Below are 18,360 nucleotides of genomic sequence, written 5' to 3'. Positions count from 1 at the left end.
AAGGGGCATGCGTCACTTACCTTCTCAAGATCCAGCAGTGAACTCACAAGTCATTGGCCAAAAAATGATGTCCACAGGGTAGGTAAGTATAGCCCTCCCTAAAAATGGGGTAGCAAGTATTGAATAATAATGCTAACAGACTAAAGTCAAATGGATGGATACAATATGTATACTACAAAATAAAGTGAATAAGGATCCCATTTAAAATCACAATGACAAAAGTAAAATTAAATATCTAGAAGCAACATAGACACATTGGATACATCTAATTCCTCGTACAATCCTCCAGGAAGGCTGTGAGAGGTTTTGTAATGAGCCCATTAAGAGAGGTTTCATACTGGGAAGTTTCCAGTGCAACTACAAATAGACTTCTGCCAAATGACTAAAAGTGTTCTTCTGAACTGCTAAAACTTTGTTTTGCATGGGATGAGGTTGAGATAAAATGGTAAAGTAGGATGGCTGGTCTAATTGGACTATATAGTCAAGAAATGCTTTCAAGCATTTGCCAAAGTGAAAAGCTTAAAGCCGTACATGTGTGAGGAAGCCATCAGGCCTTTTGTTTCAGCTCCTGTAGCACAGCGGGCTTTTGTACTTTGAGATTCAGCTCAGATCTGGGAAGTTATCTGGGTGAGGGTGCCTGACTCCCAGGAAAGGCAGGCAGTGTTTGGGGCAGTGAGTGCCTGACATAAGGCTTGTAAAGTATTTCTTACCATCTTCTCTTCCTCTAAAAATATATTTTTAATAATCCATTGCATTCACAAATAATACTAAGTAAACATCTGAGATTTTTACTCTTTGGGATGGACTTTAATTAAAGTTATGAATGTTGACTCTCTAAGGAAAACACTCCCATTGTGCATAGTACAGACAAATTCTTGCATGCAACTTCTAACAGTTACTGAGCCCATGAATTTTGTCCCTAAATCCCAAATTGAGTTTCGAATGGCAAGGGGAGAAGAGAGATAGGTAGGCAAGACAAGGGTAAAGGGAGGGTCTTTTAGAATGGAGGAGGCCTAGCATGCTTATATAGTGGTGGGCAATAATCCACGAATGGGAGTGAGGTGGTGTGCTGGTTTGAAAGGATGTGTGTCTCCTAGAAAAGCCATGTTTTAATCCTAATCCCATTTTGTAAAGACAGATGTTTCTTCTAATACCTATTCAGCATTTTATGTTTGAAACTGTAATCAGATCATCTCCCTGGAGATGTGATGTAATCAAGAGTGGTTGTTAAACTGAATTAGGTGACGAGATGTCTCCACCCATTTGGATGGGTCTTGATAAGTTTCTGGACTCCTATAAAAGAGGAAACATTTTGGAGAATAAAAGAGATTCAGAGAGAGTAAAGCAGAATGACATAGCCATGAGACGCAGAGTCCACTAGCCAGTGACCTTTGGAGATGAAGAAGGAAAATGCCTCCTGGGGAGCTTCACGAAACAGGAAGCCAGGAGAAGAAGCTAACAGATGACACTGTGCTCACCCCGTGCCCTTCCGGATGAGAGAGGAACCCTGATTTGTGTTCACCATGTGCCCTTCAGGTGAGAGAGAAATTCTGACTGTGTTTACCTTGTGCCCCTCCACTTGAGAGAGAAACCCTGAACTTCATCTGCCTTTTTGAACCAAGGTATCTTTCCCTGGACGCCTTAGATTGGACATTTCTATAGACTTGTCTTAATTGGGACATTTTCTCAGCCTTAGAACTCTGAACTAGCAACTTATTAAATTTCCTTTTAAAAACCATTCTGTTTCTGGTATATTGTATTCCAGCAGCTAGCAAACTAAAACAGATTTTGGTACCAGAGCAGTGGGGTACTGCTGCAGTTTGCAAATACCAAATATGTTAGAATGGCTTTTTAAATGGATAAGGGGAAGATTCTGGAAGAGTTGTGAGAAACTTGACAGAGAAGGCCTAGAATGCTTTGAAGAGACTGTTGGTGGAAATGTGGACTCTAAAGACACTTCTGATAAAGGCTTAAACAGAAATGAGGCATGCGTTATTATAGGCTGGAAGGAAGATGAGCCTTGTTTTAAAATGGCAGATAATCTGGCAAAATTGACTAGTGGCTTTGTCTGGAAGGCAGATTTTAAAAGTCCTGAACTTGGATATTTAGCAGAAGAGATCTCCAAATTAAATGTCAAAAGGGCAACCTGGTTTCTCCTCACAGCTTATAGTGAAATGCAACAGGAAAGAGATAAGCTGAAAGCTGAACTCTTGAGTACAAAGAAACCAGAAATTGATGTCCTGGAAATTCTGGGCTTTCAGGAAGGGAGACTCCAGAGAATAGTGCTCCATGTGAGGATCTGACCAGATGTGGAGCTAGTCAGCCATCTCAGAGAAAGCCAGACTCGGACATGGAGTTATCCAGGAAGGATTTATGGAAACTCCTTATGTCTGATGGGCATGATCCAAGGCTACTGCATAGAAAGCCAACGAGAGTGCTGTGGGATCTGTATAAACACAGCCATGTTCAGTTTGGACTGGGGGTTCAGAGAAGGGACACATTGGAGGAAAAATAACTTCAGAGGCAAAACCATGGAGGCTGAAGTCTGAAGTCATGAAGCCTCAGGCCAGGAGAGCGGACCCACCCAAGCCTGTGGAGAGGGTGAGTTTGGCCCAAAGTCAGAGGATGGGACTTCCACCTCATTGCAGTGGAAGAGTCATGCCACCTCAGGCCTTGGAGAGGGTGAAGCACATTTCTTGGGGTTTGGGGAGAGCCTGGCTACCACCACATGGAGGGGTTGAGTATGTACCCCGGAGATGGCAGAGAGACCGGGTGCATCCCCAATGCTTGGAGAGGGTGGAGCCAAGAAAAAGGTGGTCTCCCCAGTGTCCCCCAAGGTTGTATTTGGAGAGAGGCAGGCCTCTGTGTAGGCCCTTGGAAAGGGTGAGACTGCCACTTTCAAAAGCCCCGAAGATAAATGACCCTCAGACTTTGAAATCTAATGGACTTTGCCCTGCAGGTTTTCAAAACTGGTTGGGTCCTGTGACCCCTGTGTTCTTTCCTCCCTATGGAAATGGGTATATGTATCCTATGAATGTTCCTCCTTTGTATGTCGGCAGCAACTTGTTTTGAGTTTTCATAGGTCTGGAGCCAGAGGAGAACTTTGCCTTAGAACAGACCATGCCTGTAACTAACTTTGATAGGAGTTTGTACTGTTTCTAACTTAGTATTTCATTTGCAATGCTACTGAAATGGTTTAAAGATTCCTGATATTGTTATGAAATTAATGTATTTTGTATATACGGAAAACATGTCTCTTTTAGGGTCCAGAGGGTGGAATGTGCTGGTTTGAAGGGATGCATGTCCCCTAGAGAAGCCATGTGTTAATCCTAATCCCATTTTGTAAAGACAGATGTTTCTTCTAATTCCTATTCAGCATTGTATGTTTGAAACTGTAATTAGGTCATCTCCCTGGAGATGTGATGTAATCAAGAGTGGTTGTTAAACTGAATTAGGTGACGACATGTCTTCCCCATTTGGGTGGGTCTTGATAAGTTTCTGGAATCCTATAAAAGAGGAAACATTTTGAAGAATGAAAGAGATTCAGAGAGAGCAGAGCAGAACAACATAGCCATGAGACGCAGAGTCCACTAGCCAGTGACCTTTGTAGATGAAGAAGGAAAATGCTTCCCAGGGAGCTTCATGAAACAAGAAGCCAGGAGAAGAAGCTAGCAGATGATGGTGGATTCACCATGTGCCTTTCCAGATGAGAGAGAAACTCTGACTGTGTTTACCATGTGACTTCTCACTTGAGAGAGAAACCCTGAACTTCATCTGCCTTCTTGAACCAAGGTATCTTTCCCTAGGTGCCTTTTATTGTACATTTCTATAGACTTGTTTTAACTGGGACATTTTCTGGGCCTTAGAATTGTAAACTTTAAACTTATTAAAGTCCGCCTTTTAAAAGCCATTCTGTTTCTGGTATATTGCATTCTGCCAGCTAGCAAACTAGAACAGGTGGAGAAAGGAGATAATTGATGGAAGGAGGTCTCTGAGGCATCAGAGAGAATGGCCTCCAGAGCCTTGGATGGGGGAAGGAACTCTCTCATTCTGGGGTTAAAGGGAAGGAGAGAAGGAGGGAACTGGGGAGGTCTATTAGGCCAGGCATAGTCAGCTTTGAGTATACGTTTACTCCCATAGGCATAGATACGTAAGGATGCACCTTACAGCGAAGACATCAATCACTCAATGCATATTTACTGAGCATATACTGTGTGCCACTTAGTGGTATAGGAGATGGTTCCTGTTCTCATGGAATTTAAGTGGGGAGAATAAGTGAGTACAATTCCACTAACAAACAGGGCAATTTCAGATCATTCTGCATGCAGGGAAAGAACTGTATCAAAGGGTATGGGAAAGAGTACAAAGGGAGAAGCACTTAAATCAGTAGTCACGGAGTTGGTATTTGCACTGAGACTTGAATGAGGTCAAAGAGAAGAGAATACAGGATGGAAGAAACAGTGAATGCAAAGGCCCTGAGATGAGAATGAGCATGGTGTCTCAATCCCAGCAAACCATGAGCTCTTGTCACTGCCTAGCACAGAGTGGGAGAGATTGGTGCTAACAGCTGTTATTGAATGAATGAATGAATACACAAATGAGATAAGTGAGCTAGGGTGGTATGCGCTGTATTGTTTGCACCCTGGTTCTCATCTCCAGCCACTGCCTACCTCCCGGTGCCAGCTGTACCATCCTCCTTGCTATTCCAGGAGCCTGCCAGGCCCACTCCTGCCCCAGGGCCCCAGCCCAGTGCACCCTTCCTCCAGGAGCACATGGGTCCTCAGCCTTCCCCTTTCTTAGGACTCTGCATTCTATCACTCTCTCATGGAACTTCCCTTACTTATGCAGTTTACTACAACCTCTCCTAATGCCACATTTTCCTCTTCCCTTCATTTTTCTCCCTCCCACTTATCTCTATCTACATGCCTTATAATTTACATGTTTATGTTCATCTCCCAACCACCATGTGTAAACCCAGTGAAGGCCTGATGTCTTTTTAAAATATGCGTCTCCTGTCCTCCCCTTCTACTTGGGACCTGACTCCCAGGGGTGTAAATCTCCCTGGTAATGTGGGACCTGACTCCTGGGGATGAGCCAGGACCTGGCATCAAGGGATTGAGAAAACCTTGACCAAAAGAGGGAAGAGAGAAATGAGACAAAATAAAGTTTCCGTGGCTGAGAGATTTCAAACAGATATGAGAGGTTATCCTGGAGGTTATTCTTATGCGTTATATAGACATCCCTTTTTAGTTCATGGTGCATTTGGAGTGGCTGGAGGGAAGCGCCTGACACAGTTGAGCCGTGTTCCAGTAGCCTTGATTCTTGGAGATAATGGTATAATTATATAGCTGTTACATGCGACTGTGTGATTGTGAAAACCTTGTGTCTGATGCTCCTCTTATCTAGGATATGGACATATGAGTTTTAAAAAAAGGATAAAAAATTAATAAATAATAGGGAGAGGTAAAGGGTAAAAATTGGGTAGGCTGAAATACTGTGAGTCGATGAGAGGGAAGCATAAGGGGCATGGATTGCATGAGTTCTTTTTTCTTTTTTTATTTCTTTTTCTGGAGTGATACAAATGTTCTGAAAATGATCATGGTGAAGAATACACAACCATGCGATGATACTGTGAGCTACTGGTTGTATAATATGGTTGGACTGTGTGTGGATATTTCACAATAAAAATATTTTTTAAACTATGTATGTATCTAGATACCAGGTGCTCAATGTTTATTTATCAAATGAATGAATGAATGAATTATTGTCACTCTTTGGTCACTCTTCCTTGACTTTGAACTTCTGACATGCAGGGACTCTACCTTTTTCATCAGAACCCATACACTGTGATCCAATATGCTCATTTAAATATGGGTTGAACTTGGTGGCCCATTTGCCAAAGCATCAAGATATCAATAATTCCTGGAAGCTGAAAGAAAATCCTTACCTGACAGTTTCTTCCATGCATTGTGGGGGGAGTTCCCTGAACAGATCGCACAGCTCATGTCCTACGAATAATGAACATTTCATTAAAAGGTGGCCTCACTGGGATTTGCTCTAATCATTGTAGACATTTTGCAAATCCACAGAGTCAATTCCATGGGGAACCCGAGAATAATTGAAATCAGGGGCAGCCCTTAATGAGCCCCAAGGTGAACCAAGTGCTGTAATCAAACTTGCTGGACCAGTTGTAGGAACAGAGAAAAGGTCTCATGGGCACCTAATCAGACCTGGTCTTGATGGGGCATCTTGCTGGAACCACCAGGGAGCCAGGGACATGACACCAATGCTTTTTTTCCAGTAGGTTTTGTACATGCAGCACTAACTGCTCCACCAATGCGCCATCTGGGTCCCAGCCTGGAACTGAAACCATGGCCTGCAAGTTCAGGTCTTCCTCCTGCCTTTCCTCAGCCTGAGTCCCCAGGGTGGCTGCCCCACCCCACCTGGCTCTGCTCTTCTGCAGCCTGTGGTTGCCTTCCAGCTCTGCCAGACTGCTGGGCTGCTTTCAGGGCCCTGGACAGAGCATCTAGCCTGGTTACAAGGTGCCTGCAAGGCCAGGCTCCAGGTAAGCCTATGAGAGGCCCACAGCTTTCAGCACTTCAAACTGGTTGGGGGAGAAGTGTCTCTTGTGATGGGAGAACCACTATATCCTCGGTGCAAAGGCCAGCTTTGCATTTTGTGAAAGCAATAATTCATCATTATGCATATGTGCTGTCTCAAAAGGGCCACCCAAGCCAAAATCATCCTGGAAGGGGACAAAATTGTGGGACTTATTTGGACTAGAAGAAATGGAGTAGGGGAACAGTCCAGGAGTAGGAACAGTGTTCCAAGCACATCTTCAGCTCAAAGGCCTTCATTTGGAGGCCTTGTCCTCTCTGTGCATGATGTCAAGAAGCATCTAACCTAACTAGAATCTCAAATATGTTGTGTCGAACCTGCAGTACCTTTTTATCTCTTTTTAATTTTTATTTTTAAAATTGATAGAGAGGCTGAACATCTTCTATTTGAGACTTCAATGATTTTTTAAATTAAGATGGAATCATCCAAAGTAAACTATTCAGTGGTTCACAGTATCATCATAAAGCTGTGCATTCATCATCACGATCAATTTTTTAACATTATAATTACTCTAAAAACAATAAAAATAAGAATAAAAATAAAAATTAAGGTAAAAAAGAACCCCCAATACATCCAATATCCCCATTCCTCCCTGTTGTTTATTTATTTTTATCTTTTTTCTTATTTGTCTTCCATACTGTCACGGTTAGGGATATGTGTCAACTTGGCCAAGTTGTGGTACCTGTTTATCTGATTGGGCAAGTGCTGGCCTATCTGTTGCAATGAGGACATTTCATAGGATTAGGTCATGATCACGTCAGCTGCATCCACAGCTGATTCCATTTGTAATCAGTCAAAGGGGAGTGTCTTCTACAATTAGTGATGCTAAATCTAATCACCGGAAGCCTTTTAAGGAGGACTCAGAGGAGACAGGTTCCATTCCCACTTCAGCTGGTGAGCCTTTTCTGCGGAGTTCATCCAGACCATCCATCGGAGTCGTCGGCTTCGCAGCCTGCCCTGTGGATTTGGACTCTGCGTTCCTGCGGTCACGTGAGACACTTTTATAAATTTTATTTGCGGGTGTTCCCTGTTGATTCTGTTTCTCTAGAGAACCCTAACTAATACATTTGGTACCAGAGAGTGGGGTGCTGCTGCGATATGCAAATACCAGATATGCTGGAACAGTTTTTTGGATGGCTAAGGGGAATATTTTGGAGGAACCATGAAGAGAATGATGGAGAAGTTCTGGAGTGCTTGAAGAGACTGTTGGTGTAAATGGAACTACTACCAATCTTGACAAAGGAGGACACAAAAGGGAGAGATTGGAATTTGCAGAGTGAGAACCATGGGAGTTTGGGTCTGAAGCCAAGAAACCTCGGCCAAGAGAGTGGACCCACCCATACACATGGAGAGGGTGAGTTTACCCTGAAGGGTGAGGATGAGTCTCTCCTCTCATTGCAGTGGAAGAGTTATGCAGCCTCAGGCCTTGGAAAAGGTGTAGCATGCTCCTTGGGGGACTGGGAGAGCCTGGCTGCCACCATATGGAGGGGTTGAACATGTGACCCAGAAATGGCAGAGAGCCCAGGGGTGGCCCTAATGCCTGGAGAGAGTGGAGCCCAGAGGTGGTCTCCTCGATGTTCCCCGAGGTTGATTTGGGAAGAGGCCGGCCACTGCATAGGCCCTTGGAAGGGGTGGGACTGCCACTTTCTAAAGCCAAAGGATAAATGACTTTCAGACTTTGAAATCCCACGGCACTTGCCCTGCAGGTTTTACATCTGTGTTTCTTCCAATTTCTCCCTATGGAAATAAAAATCTGTATCCTGTGAATATCCTCCTTTGCATATTGGCACCAGATTTGTTTTGAGATTCACAGGTCCACAGCAAAAAGAGAATTTTTTGCACCTGTTTAAGGTGATGTTTGTAGTTGCCAAGTTGACAAGGGGTGGACTTGTGGTAGTTAGATTCAGTTGTCAACTTGGCCAGGTGAGCGTACCTAGTTTTGTTGCTACGGACATGAGCCAATGGTACTTGAACCTCATCTGTTGCTGATCTACCTCTGCAGTCGGCTAGGAGGCGTGCATGCTGCAGTGAAGGACTTTTGACTTAATTGGCTGATGCTTAAATGAGAGAACACAATGTAGCACAGCCTAAGCAGCTCAGCATTCCTCATCTCAGCACTTGCAGCTCAGCCCAGGCCTTTGGAGATGCAGAAAGAAGTCACCCCGGGGAAAGTTGTTGGAACCCAGGGGCCTGGAGAGAAGGCCAGCAGAGACCATCCTGTGCCTTCCCACGTAAGAAAGAACCTCAGTGGAAAGTTAGCTGCCTTTCCTCTGAAGAACTAACAAAATAAATCCCCTTTTATTAAAAGCCATTCTGTCTCTGGTGTGTTGCATTCCGGCAGCTAGCAAACCAGAACACATACATTAGATAAAGAGAGTGTCAGTCACAAGGTTTTCACACTCACATGTTCACACCTTAAAATTCCACAGTTATTCAATCATCTTCAAGAATCAAAGCTTTGGATTCAGTTCAGCAGTTTCAGGTGTTTCCCTCTAGCTAGTCCAATACACCCGAAACTGAAAAGGGATATACTGCATAAGAATTACCTCCAGAAAGATCTTTCAACTCTATTCATTTCTCTTCCCCCCGGTCAAGATGTCTTTCTCACTCCCAGGGTCAGACTCAACCCAGGAGTCCTGTACCATGATTCTGGGGAGATTTACACCCCTGGGAGTCATGTCCCACCTAGGGGGGAGGGCAGTGAACTCATCTGTGGAGTTGGCTTAGAGAGAGAGGCCACATCTGAGCAACAAGAGGTTCTCTGGGGGTAACTCTTAGGCATAATTGTAATTAGGCTTAGCTTCTCCTTTGTGGGAATCATTTTCATAAGGCAAGCTTGAAGATAGATCCGAACCCATCAAATTGGCAGTACCCAATGATTGTCAGAATATCAGGTCTTCCCTAGGTGAGGAATTTAATATTTCTACCTTTTCCTTCAGTCCCTCAGGAGGACTTTACAAATACTTCTTAATTTTCTGCCCAGATTACTCTAGAATGTATCAGGGTATCACACCAACCTGTACAAACCAACAAGATCTCACTCCCTGTTCAAGGTTCCATGTAATCGTGGTGTTTGAGTAAGCTGGACATACAATTTAGTGTGCTACCAAAAATATAAATTTTGCATCACATAAACTTCTCTTTCTTTGGTCTGAAACTGAAATTGAAGTTTAAAAATACAGGCAATATCATCCTTTACCTTTTAGTCTGATTTACCTTATTCTTACCCAGATCAGCTTCATTCATATCTAATTGAAGTCTGATAATTTTTTCAGGGTTTTTAACAGTTGCTGTATGTGATAATGTTGACTTTCATAGATGCAGAGCTCCAGCTCTGAGTCTCAAATGTCACAGAAATAGCTGAAGTTCCATGGAATGACCAGCTTATACCCAAAGAGCTCAGCACTTCAGAATTTAGAAATAACAGTCACAACTCAGAATAGATGTGACTGCTACAGGAACTTACAGTCTGGGAAACTATAATAGGTCTTCACATGATAACCTGTGCTCTCAAATTCAGTTCTCAGAGCTTGCATATTATAGTTAGTCCATATTAGTGAGGTGTAATAATATTTGCCTTTTCATTTCTAGCTTGTTTCACTCAATTTATCGTCCTCAATATTCACTCACCTAGGTGCATGCCTCATGACTTCATAACTTCTTGCTGCTGCTTAATAGACTGAAAAGGGATATACTATATACACCACTGTTCCCCTATCCAGTCTTCAGTTGATACCCTAGGTCACCTCTATTCATTGCAATTTACAATGCCTTTTGAGTTTTGCTGGCTCCTCAGTGTGGCAGGTTGTGTTATGTACCCTAGAAAGAAATGTGTTCTTAATCTTAATCCATTCTTGTGGGCATGAACCCATTATAAATAGGGCCTTTTGCAGACGTCATTGTTAGTAAAGGAGTGGCCAAAGGAACCAGGATGAGTCTGAATCTTCTTATTAGAGGCCTTGTGAGATAAAAACCATGGGGAAGAGCTGGAAGCTAGAATTCAGCAGGAACCCAGAAGAAAACAGAGAGGACATCTCCATGTGATGGGAAAGCCAAGGAACCCCAAGGATTTCCGACCAACCAGAACACTACCTACCCAGGATGAAACAAGCCTTCCAGCCTCTGAAACCATGTGCCAATAAATTCCTGTTGTTGAGCCAACCCATGGTGTGGTATTTGTCACATTAGCTGGGAATCTAAGACACTCAATAAAGAGCTTTCACATCTAGCAGAGCTCAGAGTACCCAGTCAAAGCAGAAGAATGACTCCCTCCTCCCTTCCTTTCTTGGCATTTCTCCAGGGAAAGAGCTGGGTGAAGAGATTAATTACATCCTTGGTTGATGCAGCAATGGACATATCCAAGACACAAGGGCTGGAGAGCATAAGACTGATTGTAATCTGATGCCCCTTGCAAACTACAGAAGAGATCCTTTCTCCTCCACCCCAAGTTACACATAGCTGGTAGCCTCACATTGCTCCAACCTAGGATCCATGTCTTAGCTTTCCCAGCATTTTCACCTGAATTTGACTGCAAATAATTGAACACATTCTGAATGGAACTTAAACAAAAGGACTTATTTATCTCAGCCAATAAAAGGCCTGTACCAGGCAATCCAGAGCTCAGCACCATTATTGAAGAACCTTGCTCTCCCACCCCAGAGACATGACCTTCACCCTCCTGTCTGTCAGATGGCTACTGCATCCCCAGGCATCCTGCTTGGCTCCAGCCAGGAGAAAGTGAGAAGGGTGAGGAAAAGCTCTCCCCAAGGACTTCTACCCACAGCTCACAGGCCAGATTGTGTCCCATGTCAACCCTGAGTGGCAAGAGAGGTGAAAAATCCTATATTTTACTTTTCCAGTCCCTGTAGAAGAGAAAAGTAAGGGTATGTTGAATGAGTCAGTGTACAGTTTCTGATACATTTTTTCATGTTTATTTTATAAAAACAATACATGGACACAGTTAAAAATTCAAATAGTACTAAAAGGCATTATAACGGAAAAGATCAGCATTTTCCCCTCCTTTCCATCTCCTGGGGTGCCCCTTCATCAATCATCTTCACTTCTTTCAGGGAGTTATTTTGTTCACCCTATATCCCCCAATGCCTAGAAAACTGCCTGGTATGTAGTAGACATTGAACAAATATGAGTTGAATTACTAAAAGAGTTAACAAATATTTCTAAATATGTGTTTATACTTGTGCTGGTTTGAATGGATGTATGTACCCTAGAAAAGCCATGTTTTAATCCTAACCCCATTTTGTAAAGGCAGCCGTTTCTTCTAATCCCTATTCAGTATTGTATGCTTGAATCTGTAATTAGATCATCTCCCTGGAGATGTGACTCAATCAAGAGTGGTTGTTAAACTGATTTAGATGGAACGTGTCTCCACCCATTTGGGTGGGCCTTGATTAGTTTATTGGAATCCTATAAAAGAGGAAACGTTGCAGAAAGTGAGAGATTCAGAGAGAGCAGAGAATGGTGCAGCACCACGAAGCAGAGAGTCCACCAGCCAGCGCTTTGGAGTTGAAGAAGGAAAATGCCTTCCAGGGAGCTTCATGAAACAGGAAGCCAGGAGAGAAAGCTATCAGATGACGCTGTGCTCTCCATGTGCCCTTCCAGAAGAGAGAGAAACTGTGACTGTGCTCACCATGTGCCTTCTCAGATGAGAGAGAGAAACTCTGAACATCACTGGCCTTCTTGAACCAAGGGATCTTTCCCTGGATGCCTGTGATTGGACATTTCTATAGACTTGTTTTAATTGGGACATTTTCTTGGCCTTAGAACTGCAAATTAGCAATTTATTAAATTCCCCTTTTTAAAAGTCATTCCATTCCTGGTAAATTGCATTCTAGCAGTTAGCAAACTAGAACAGTACTACTCTTGCTTTAATGACAATTTTATATGTCATCTGTTGAGTATCTGTGATCAGGAATGAGGGTTTTGCTCTCTTCAATAACCTCCTCTTTATTTTTTCCCTCTCCCACCACATTTTCCTTTATGGTTATAGAAAAATTTTGGTAAAATTAATCTTCTACATTTACATTATTATGACTAATACATGCAATTCAGAGACAATAGTATTATATTATGATTACTACATATTATGAAATATACTATATATATATATATATATTAGTATATATATGATTTTTTTTCTTGTCCAACCTTTTGTTTTTCTTGGAGTTAGTGGTTGCCTCATTTTAAATCTTGCATAGTTTTCAATATACTCATCTGTTTTTTTCAAAATGGCCCATCAGATCTGTCAAATGCATGGCAATATTCTTTGTAACTGAAAACCTATCCATTCTATTTATTATCCTGGACACCTCTGGCTTCTTGCTCCAATATGGATGGTTTCTTCACCCGTAAGGCCTGGCTTACAGCTATCAGTCAGAGACACCCCTCTGCCCATGTCCTGTACTGGACTTCTGTTTCTTTGACCCAAATGGTCTTAATTTCCAGCCTGCTATGTCAAATATCATACCATGGGTTGGCTTAGATAACAGGAATTTTCTGTCTCCCAGTTACAGTGGTTGGAAGACTTGCTTCATCCCAGGGCCCTCCCCAGAGTCAATAGCTCTCTGGCTGGTCTGCAGTCCTTGACTTCCTGGGCTTTCCTGCCACATGGTGGTATCTTGTCCTTTCCCTTCTGTCCTCTGGCTTCTCTGTGTCTTTCTCATTGACCATGTTTGATTTCTTCTCCTTATAAATGACTCCAGTAACCTGGATTAAGACACAACATCATTCAGTGGGTTCACAGTCTAACTAAAAACAATGTCTTCAAGAGATCCTATTTATAATGTGTTCACACCACAGGAATGCTGATTAATATTTAGATGTGCTTTTGGGGTACATAATTCAGCCTACCACATATAGCATGTACTCTTTTGAGTCTGGCTTCTTCCATCTGGTATAATGTTGAGGCACGCATTCATTCCTTTTTTATTGACTCCTTGTATTCTATTGTAAAAATATATCACAATTTATTTATTCATTCTCCTACTGATGGAAATTTGGGTTGTGTCTGACTCTCAGCCATTATGTATAAGGCTGCTATGAACACTTCACAGTTTGTGTGTTTGAGTGAGGGAACAGGAGGCATAGGTTCTCATTTCTCTTGAGTAAAATATTTAGGAGTGGAGTTGCTGGATCACAGGTGGTCATTAAATTTTAAATAAGTGTTCTTAAAAATAAAGCAAAATCCCACACAGCTACATCCTCCCTGGCTGCTGGGCACCCAGGTTCACAAGCATCAGTGTAACATCCCCAACCTGTGCCTATATCTACCTTGAAATGAATCACTGCACTGTTGTGACCTGCCTCTTGCCCTGCTCCCTGATACACATCCACCCTGCAAACACAAGGCCTTACACTACTGAAAGAAATCAACTCCCAAAGTAAATCAATCAAGATATTTACATGCAACAAAAACAACAGAAGATCAGTAAGCATATCACAATGCAGACAGCTATAGCCCTGCTTAAAGACCAAATTAAAACACCAGAGGAGACACAGACACTGAAACAACTAATCAAAGATGTTCATACAATTCTACTTAATAAAATAAGTGGGAAGGCAAATGGCCTAAAGGAGATCAAGAAGACTGTAGAAGAGCATAAAGAGGAACTAGAAGGAATGAATAGAAAGATAGCAGGTATCACAGAGATTAAAAACTCTGTTGACCAAATTAAAGACATACTAGAGGCACACAAAACCAGATCTGAAGAGACAGAAGAAAGAATAGGCGATATAGAGGACAGGATAACTGACTTCAAAGACTCAAAACAGCAAATGGTGAAAAAGGATGGAAAAGTTTGAACTGGATCTCAGGGAAATGATAGACAAAACAAAGCATGCAAATATAAGAACCACTGGTCTTCCAGAAGAAGAAGAGAGAAGTAAAAGGCTAGGAAGAGTAGTTGAGGATATAAATACACAAAAGATCAAATAACAAAAAAGATGGAAAAATTTGAATTGAATCTCAGGGAAATGATGGACAAAACAAAGCACACAAATACAAAAATCATTGGTGTCTCAGAAGAGAAGAGAAGAGTAAAGAGCTAGGAAGATTAGTGGAGGATATCATGGGGGAAAATTTCCCAACCCTCATAAAGGACACAAATATACAAATCAAAGAAGCCCAATGAACTCCAAACAGAATAAATTCAAATAGGCCTTCCCCAAGGCACATACTAATCAGCCTGCCAAATGCTGAAGAGAAGCAGAAATTCTTAAAGTGGCAAGAAAAAAACAATCTACTACGTACAAAGGAAACCAGATAAGAAACTATTTCACACTACTCAACTAGGACCATGGATGTGAGAAGGCAGTGGTATGATATATTCAAGATCCTGAAAGAGAAAGACTTCCAGCTGAGAATTCTGTACTGAGCCAAATTGTCCTTCAAAACTGAGGAAGAGATTAGAGTTTTCACAAAGAAATCCTGAAAGAATTTGTCAACAAGAGACTGGCCCTACAAGGAATACTAAAGGGAGTTCTGCCAACTGAAGAAAAAAAAAAAAAAAACAGGAGAGGGAGGTCTGGAGGAAGGCACAGAACTTAAGAGTACCACTAAGGGTAATTTAAAGGACAGAAAGAGAAAGAGGGAAAAGAATATACAAATCTGACAAACAAAATAAAAAAGACAAGATGATGGATTCAAGAAATGCCTTTTCAGTAATAACTTTCAATGTTAATGGACTAAATTTACCAATTAAAAAATACACATTGGCAGAATGGATTAAGAAACATTATCCAGCTATATGTTGCTTACAAGAGTCTCATCTTAGACACAAGAATACAAATAGATTGAACGTGAAAGGATGGAAAAAGATGTCCCAAAAGAAAGCAGGAGTAGCTATACTAATATCAGACAAAATAGATTTTAAATGTAAAGACATCATAAGAGACAAAGAAGGCCACTATATACTAATTAAAGGGTCAATTCACCAAGAAGATATATCAATCATAAATGTTTATAAAAATAAATAAATAAATAAAGCTACAATTTAAAAAGATGCTTGCTGGCCGAGGAGGAGGCCAACAGCTGTTTAAGAAGATAGAAAATATAAACGTGTGTTTTCCTTATCACCAGCCTCAAGTGACCCTTGCTACCTTAATGTCCTGATGACCACTCCTTAGAGTTGCGGTTATCTGGGACTGCTCTACTTCCAAAATCACTGGCTCACACAATACATTCCTGCTGTCTGTCCTAGAATTTTCTCTCCTTCGCCTCTGGCTCAACTACTCCAGACGTGACTATCGTTGGCCTTAATGGAACCTCTTGTTCACTGACCTCTACAATTTCTCTCCACCTGTCAGCATTTTCCTTATATAGCTGAGATTCCACAGTTGACCAATGCCCTTTTCTTCTTGCCAAAGCTATCTGGGCAATTCACCAGCCTTGGATGAATCCAAATAGTTGTTTCTCTTTTCCTGCCCTTTGAACAGCCTGGTGCTGCTGGAGGAAGTTTCAAAACAGGACACGTTGATTCTATTTCACAGTCTCGATCACCAGTCTCAAACGAGCATCCCACATGGCCTGTGAGTCCTCCTACCTTTCTCCTTTTCCCAAACTTCCCAAACTTTCCCAAACTTGACTTGGACGTCTTCAAAACTCCACCCTGGTCCTTTTCCACCTCAGCAGATGGTATCTCCTCATCTTTATTATTATTATTTTTTAGATAATAAAGCAATTGCAATTCCTCAATTTATTAAAAAGTATTTTTTTTACACGATATAACTCCTATTTAAATGAATGCTGCATTTCAGTGAACAGATTTATGACAAATCCATGCAACCATTTGTTATCTGGCTTCCACTGTTACTATAATTTCTTTTAAGGTGCTTTTTAAGAAAACCACTTTTTCTTTGCTAATACAAAAAGTGCCCCTTGAAGAGTGATTTTTTTCATTTTAGAAAATTTCATTTTCAATTTTCTTGAAATTACTTTTGAGTGTGGAATGTTTTCTGTTTGAAAGATATAATCCCAGCCAGCCCTTTTCCCACCCTAACTGCTATGTCTCAGGCTCATCCTGGACAGGCCCTGGCTGGAGCTGCACCCCTCTGGAAATAGCATGCAGTGGCCCATCTCTAAGGATTGAGTGTCTGCTTCTGGGATCCACGGGGTCTTTCTAACCCTCTTGGGTCAGACTTCTTGGGAAATGATGCTGCCAGATTGCATTTGAGTTTTCAGATATTCCCAGACCTTTAGATTTGGAAGACTCCTTGTTATTCTCCTCTGTCCTCAACAGAGCCCCACCTTTCCCTCCCCCAACCCTTGCTGTCTCTATCTCATTGGCTAGCTCACACTTTCCTATCTTAGAGGTGGTTTCTGCCTTTTGTTCGGATGGGATTGTGGTTTGAAAACTCTAGGAGTATTTTTTTGACCACTTTCAAGGGTTAGAAAATGTTTCCTATAAAATAACAATAAAATTCCTAGATTCTGTTCTCAGCTTTGAGGGCAGAGAGTAGCCTAAGGAAAATCGGTTTATAGCGGGATGTACAATTTCCCATGTGTGATCCAAGACACCTCCATACTGAGAAATCTTTTGAAAAAAATTCGGTTGGTTAAAGAGATTTATAGAAATCTGTGCACTATTCTCAAATCCATTTGAGTTGGCAATAGCTCTGAAAAGTACTGCAGTAAAAAAAACTATTTAACTTTGACTAGTTCAGTATTTTCCAAGCTTTTTGACCTCCATACCATTTTTGAATAATACATATTCTCCTAAAGGAACCAAGATGCTGGGAAAGTGCTTTCGTAACACTGGGGTCAGCTGCATCTAATGGCCTTGTTTTCTTTGCAGCTTCTAACGCCTTTTCCATAGAGGCACACGTTTACTCTCTGGACATTTCTTTTCTCTTGGCTTCTGTGACTTCTTCATTCTGAAGCCACTCCTACCTCCTTTCTGTGCACTACACCTGGATGTTCACCAAGGTTCAGGCATCAGCTTGTGGCTCTTTTTTTTTTTTTTTTTTAACATTTTTATTATGAATTATAGCATATATACAAAAAGCAAAACATAATTTAAAAGCAACAATTTTCAGAGTACATTTTAACAAGTAGCTAGAGAACGAATTTCAAAGTTTAGTGTGGATTACCATTCCACAACTTCAGATTTTACCTTTTAGTTGTCTAAAACACCAGAGACCAAAAGAAATAATATGGTGACAGAGCAGTCATACATTTCTGCTAAATCCTGTCTTCTCTGTATCAACTCCTCTTTCTCTTTTGATCCTACTCTCAATCTAGAAGGATCTTTGGGTTATGCCCATTATGACTTTTTCATGTTGAAAAGGGGGTATCAGCAATAGAGGATGGGGGGTGGAATTAGTTGATGTTCTTGGAAAGGCTGGCTCTTCTGTGTTTCAGGACATGTCTGGTTGAGAAACCCTCTGAAGGGTATATGTTTTGGGAAAGTAAACTTAGTGCATGGAACTTTGTAGAGTTTCAATTACAGCCCTAAGTGTTCTTTAGGGTTAACAGAAATGATGTTTGGTTGGGGTTTGGCAAAGCATGGCAAGTAGCAATATCTAGCTGAAGCTTGAGTAAGAGTAGCCTCCAGAATAGCCACTTGATTCCATTTGAACTATCTTAGTCACTGATATCTTATTTCATTATATTTCTTTTCCCCTTTTTGGTCAGGAAGGCATTGTCGATCCCATGGTGCCAGGGCCAGGCTCGTCCCTGGAAGTCATGTCCCACATTGCCAGGGAGACTTTCACCCCTTTCTCCTCATT

The sequence above is a fragment of the Tamandua tetradactyla genome, chromosome 9, assembly GCF_023851605.1.
Source record: "Tamandua tetradactyla isolate mTamTet1 chromosome 9, mTamTet1.pri, whole genome shotgun sequence".
NCBI classification, from domain to species: domain Eukaryota; kingdom Metazoa; phylum Chordata; class Mammalia; order Pilosa; family Myrmecophagidae; genus Tamandua; species Tamandua tetradactyla.
This window is presented reverse-complemented; position numbering follows the sequence as displayed.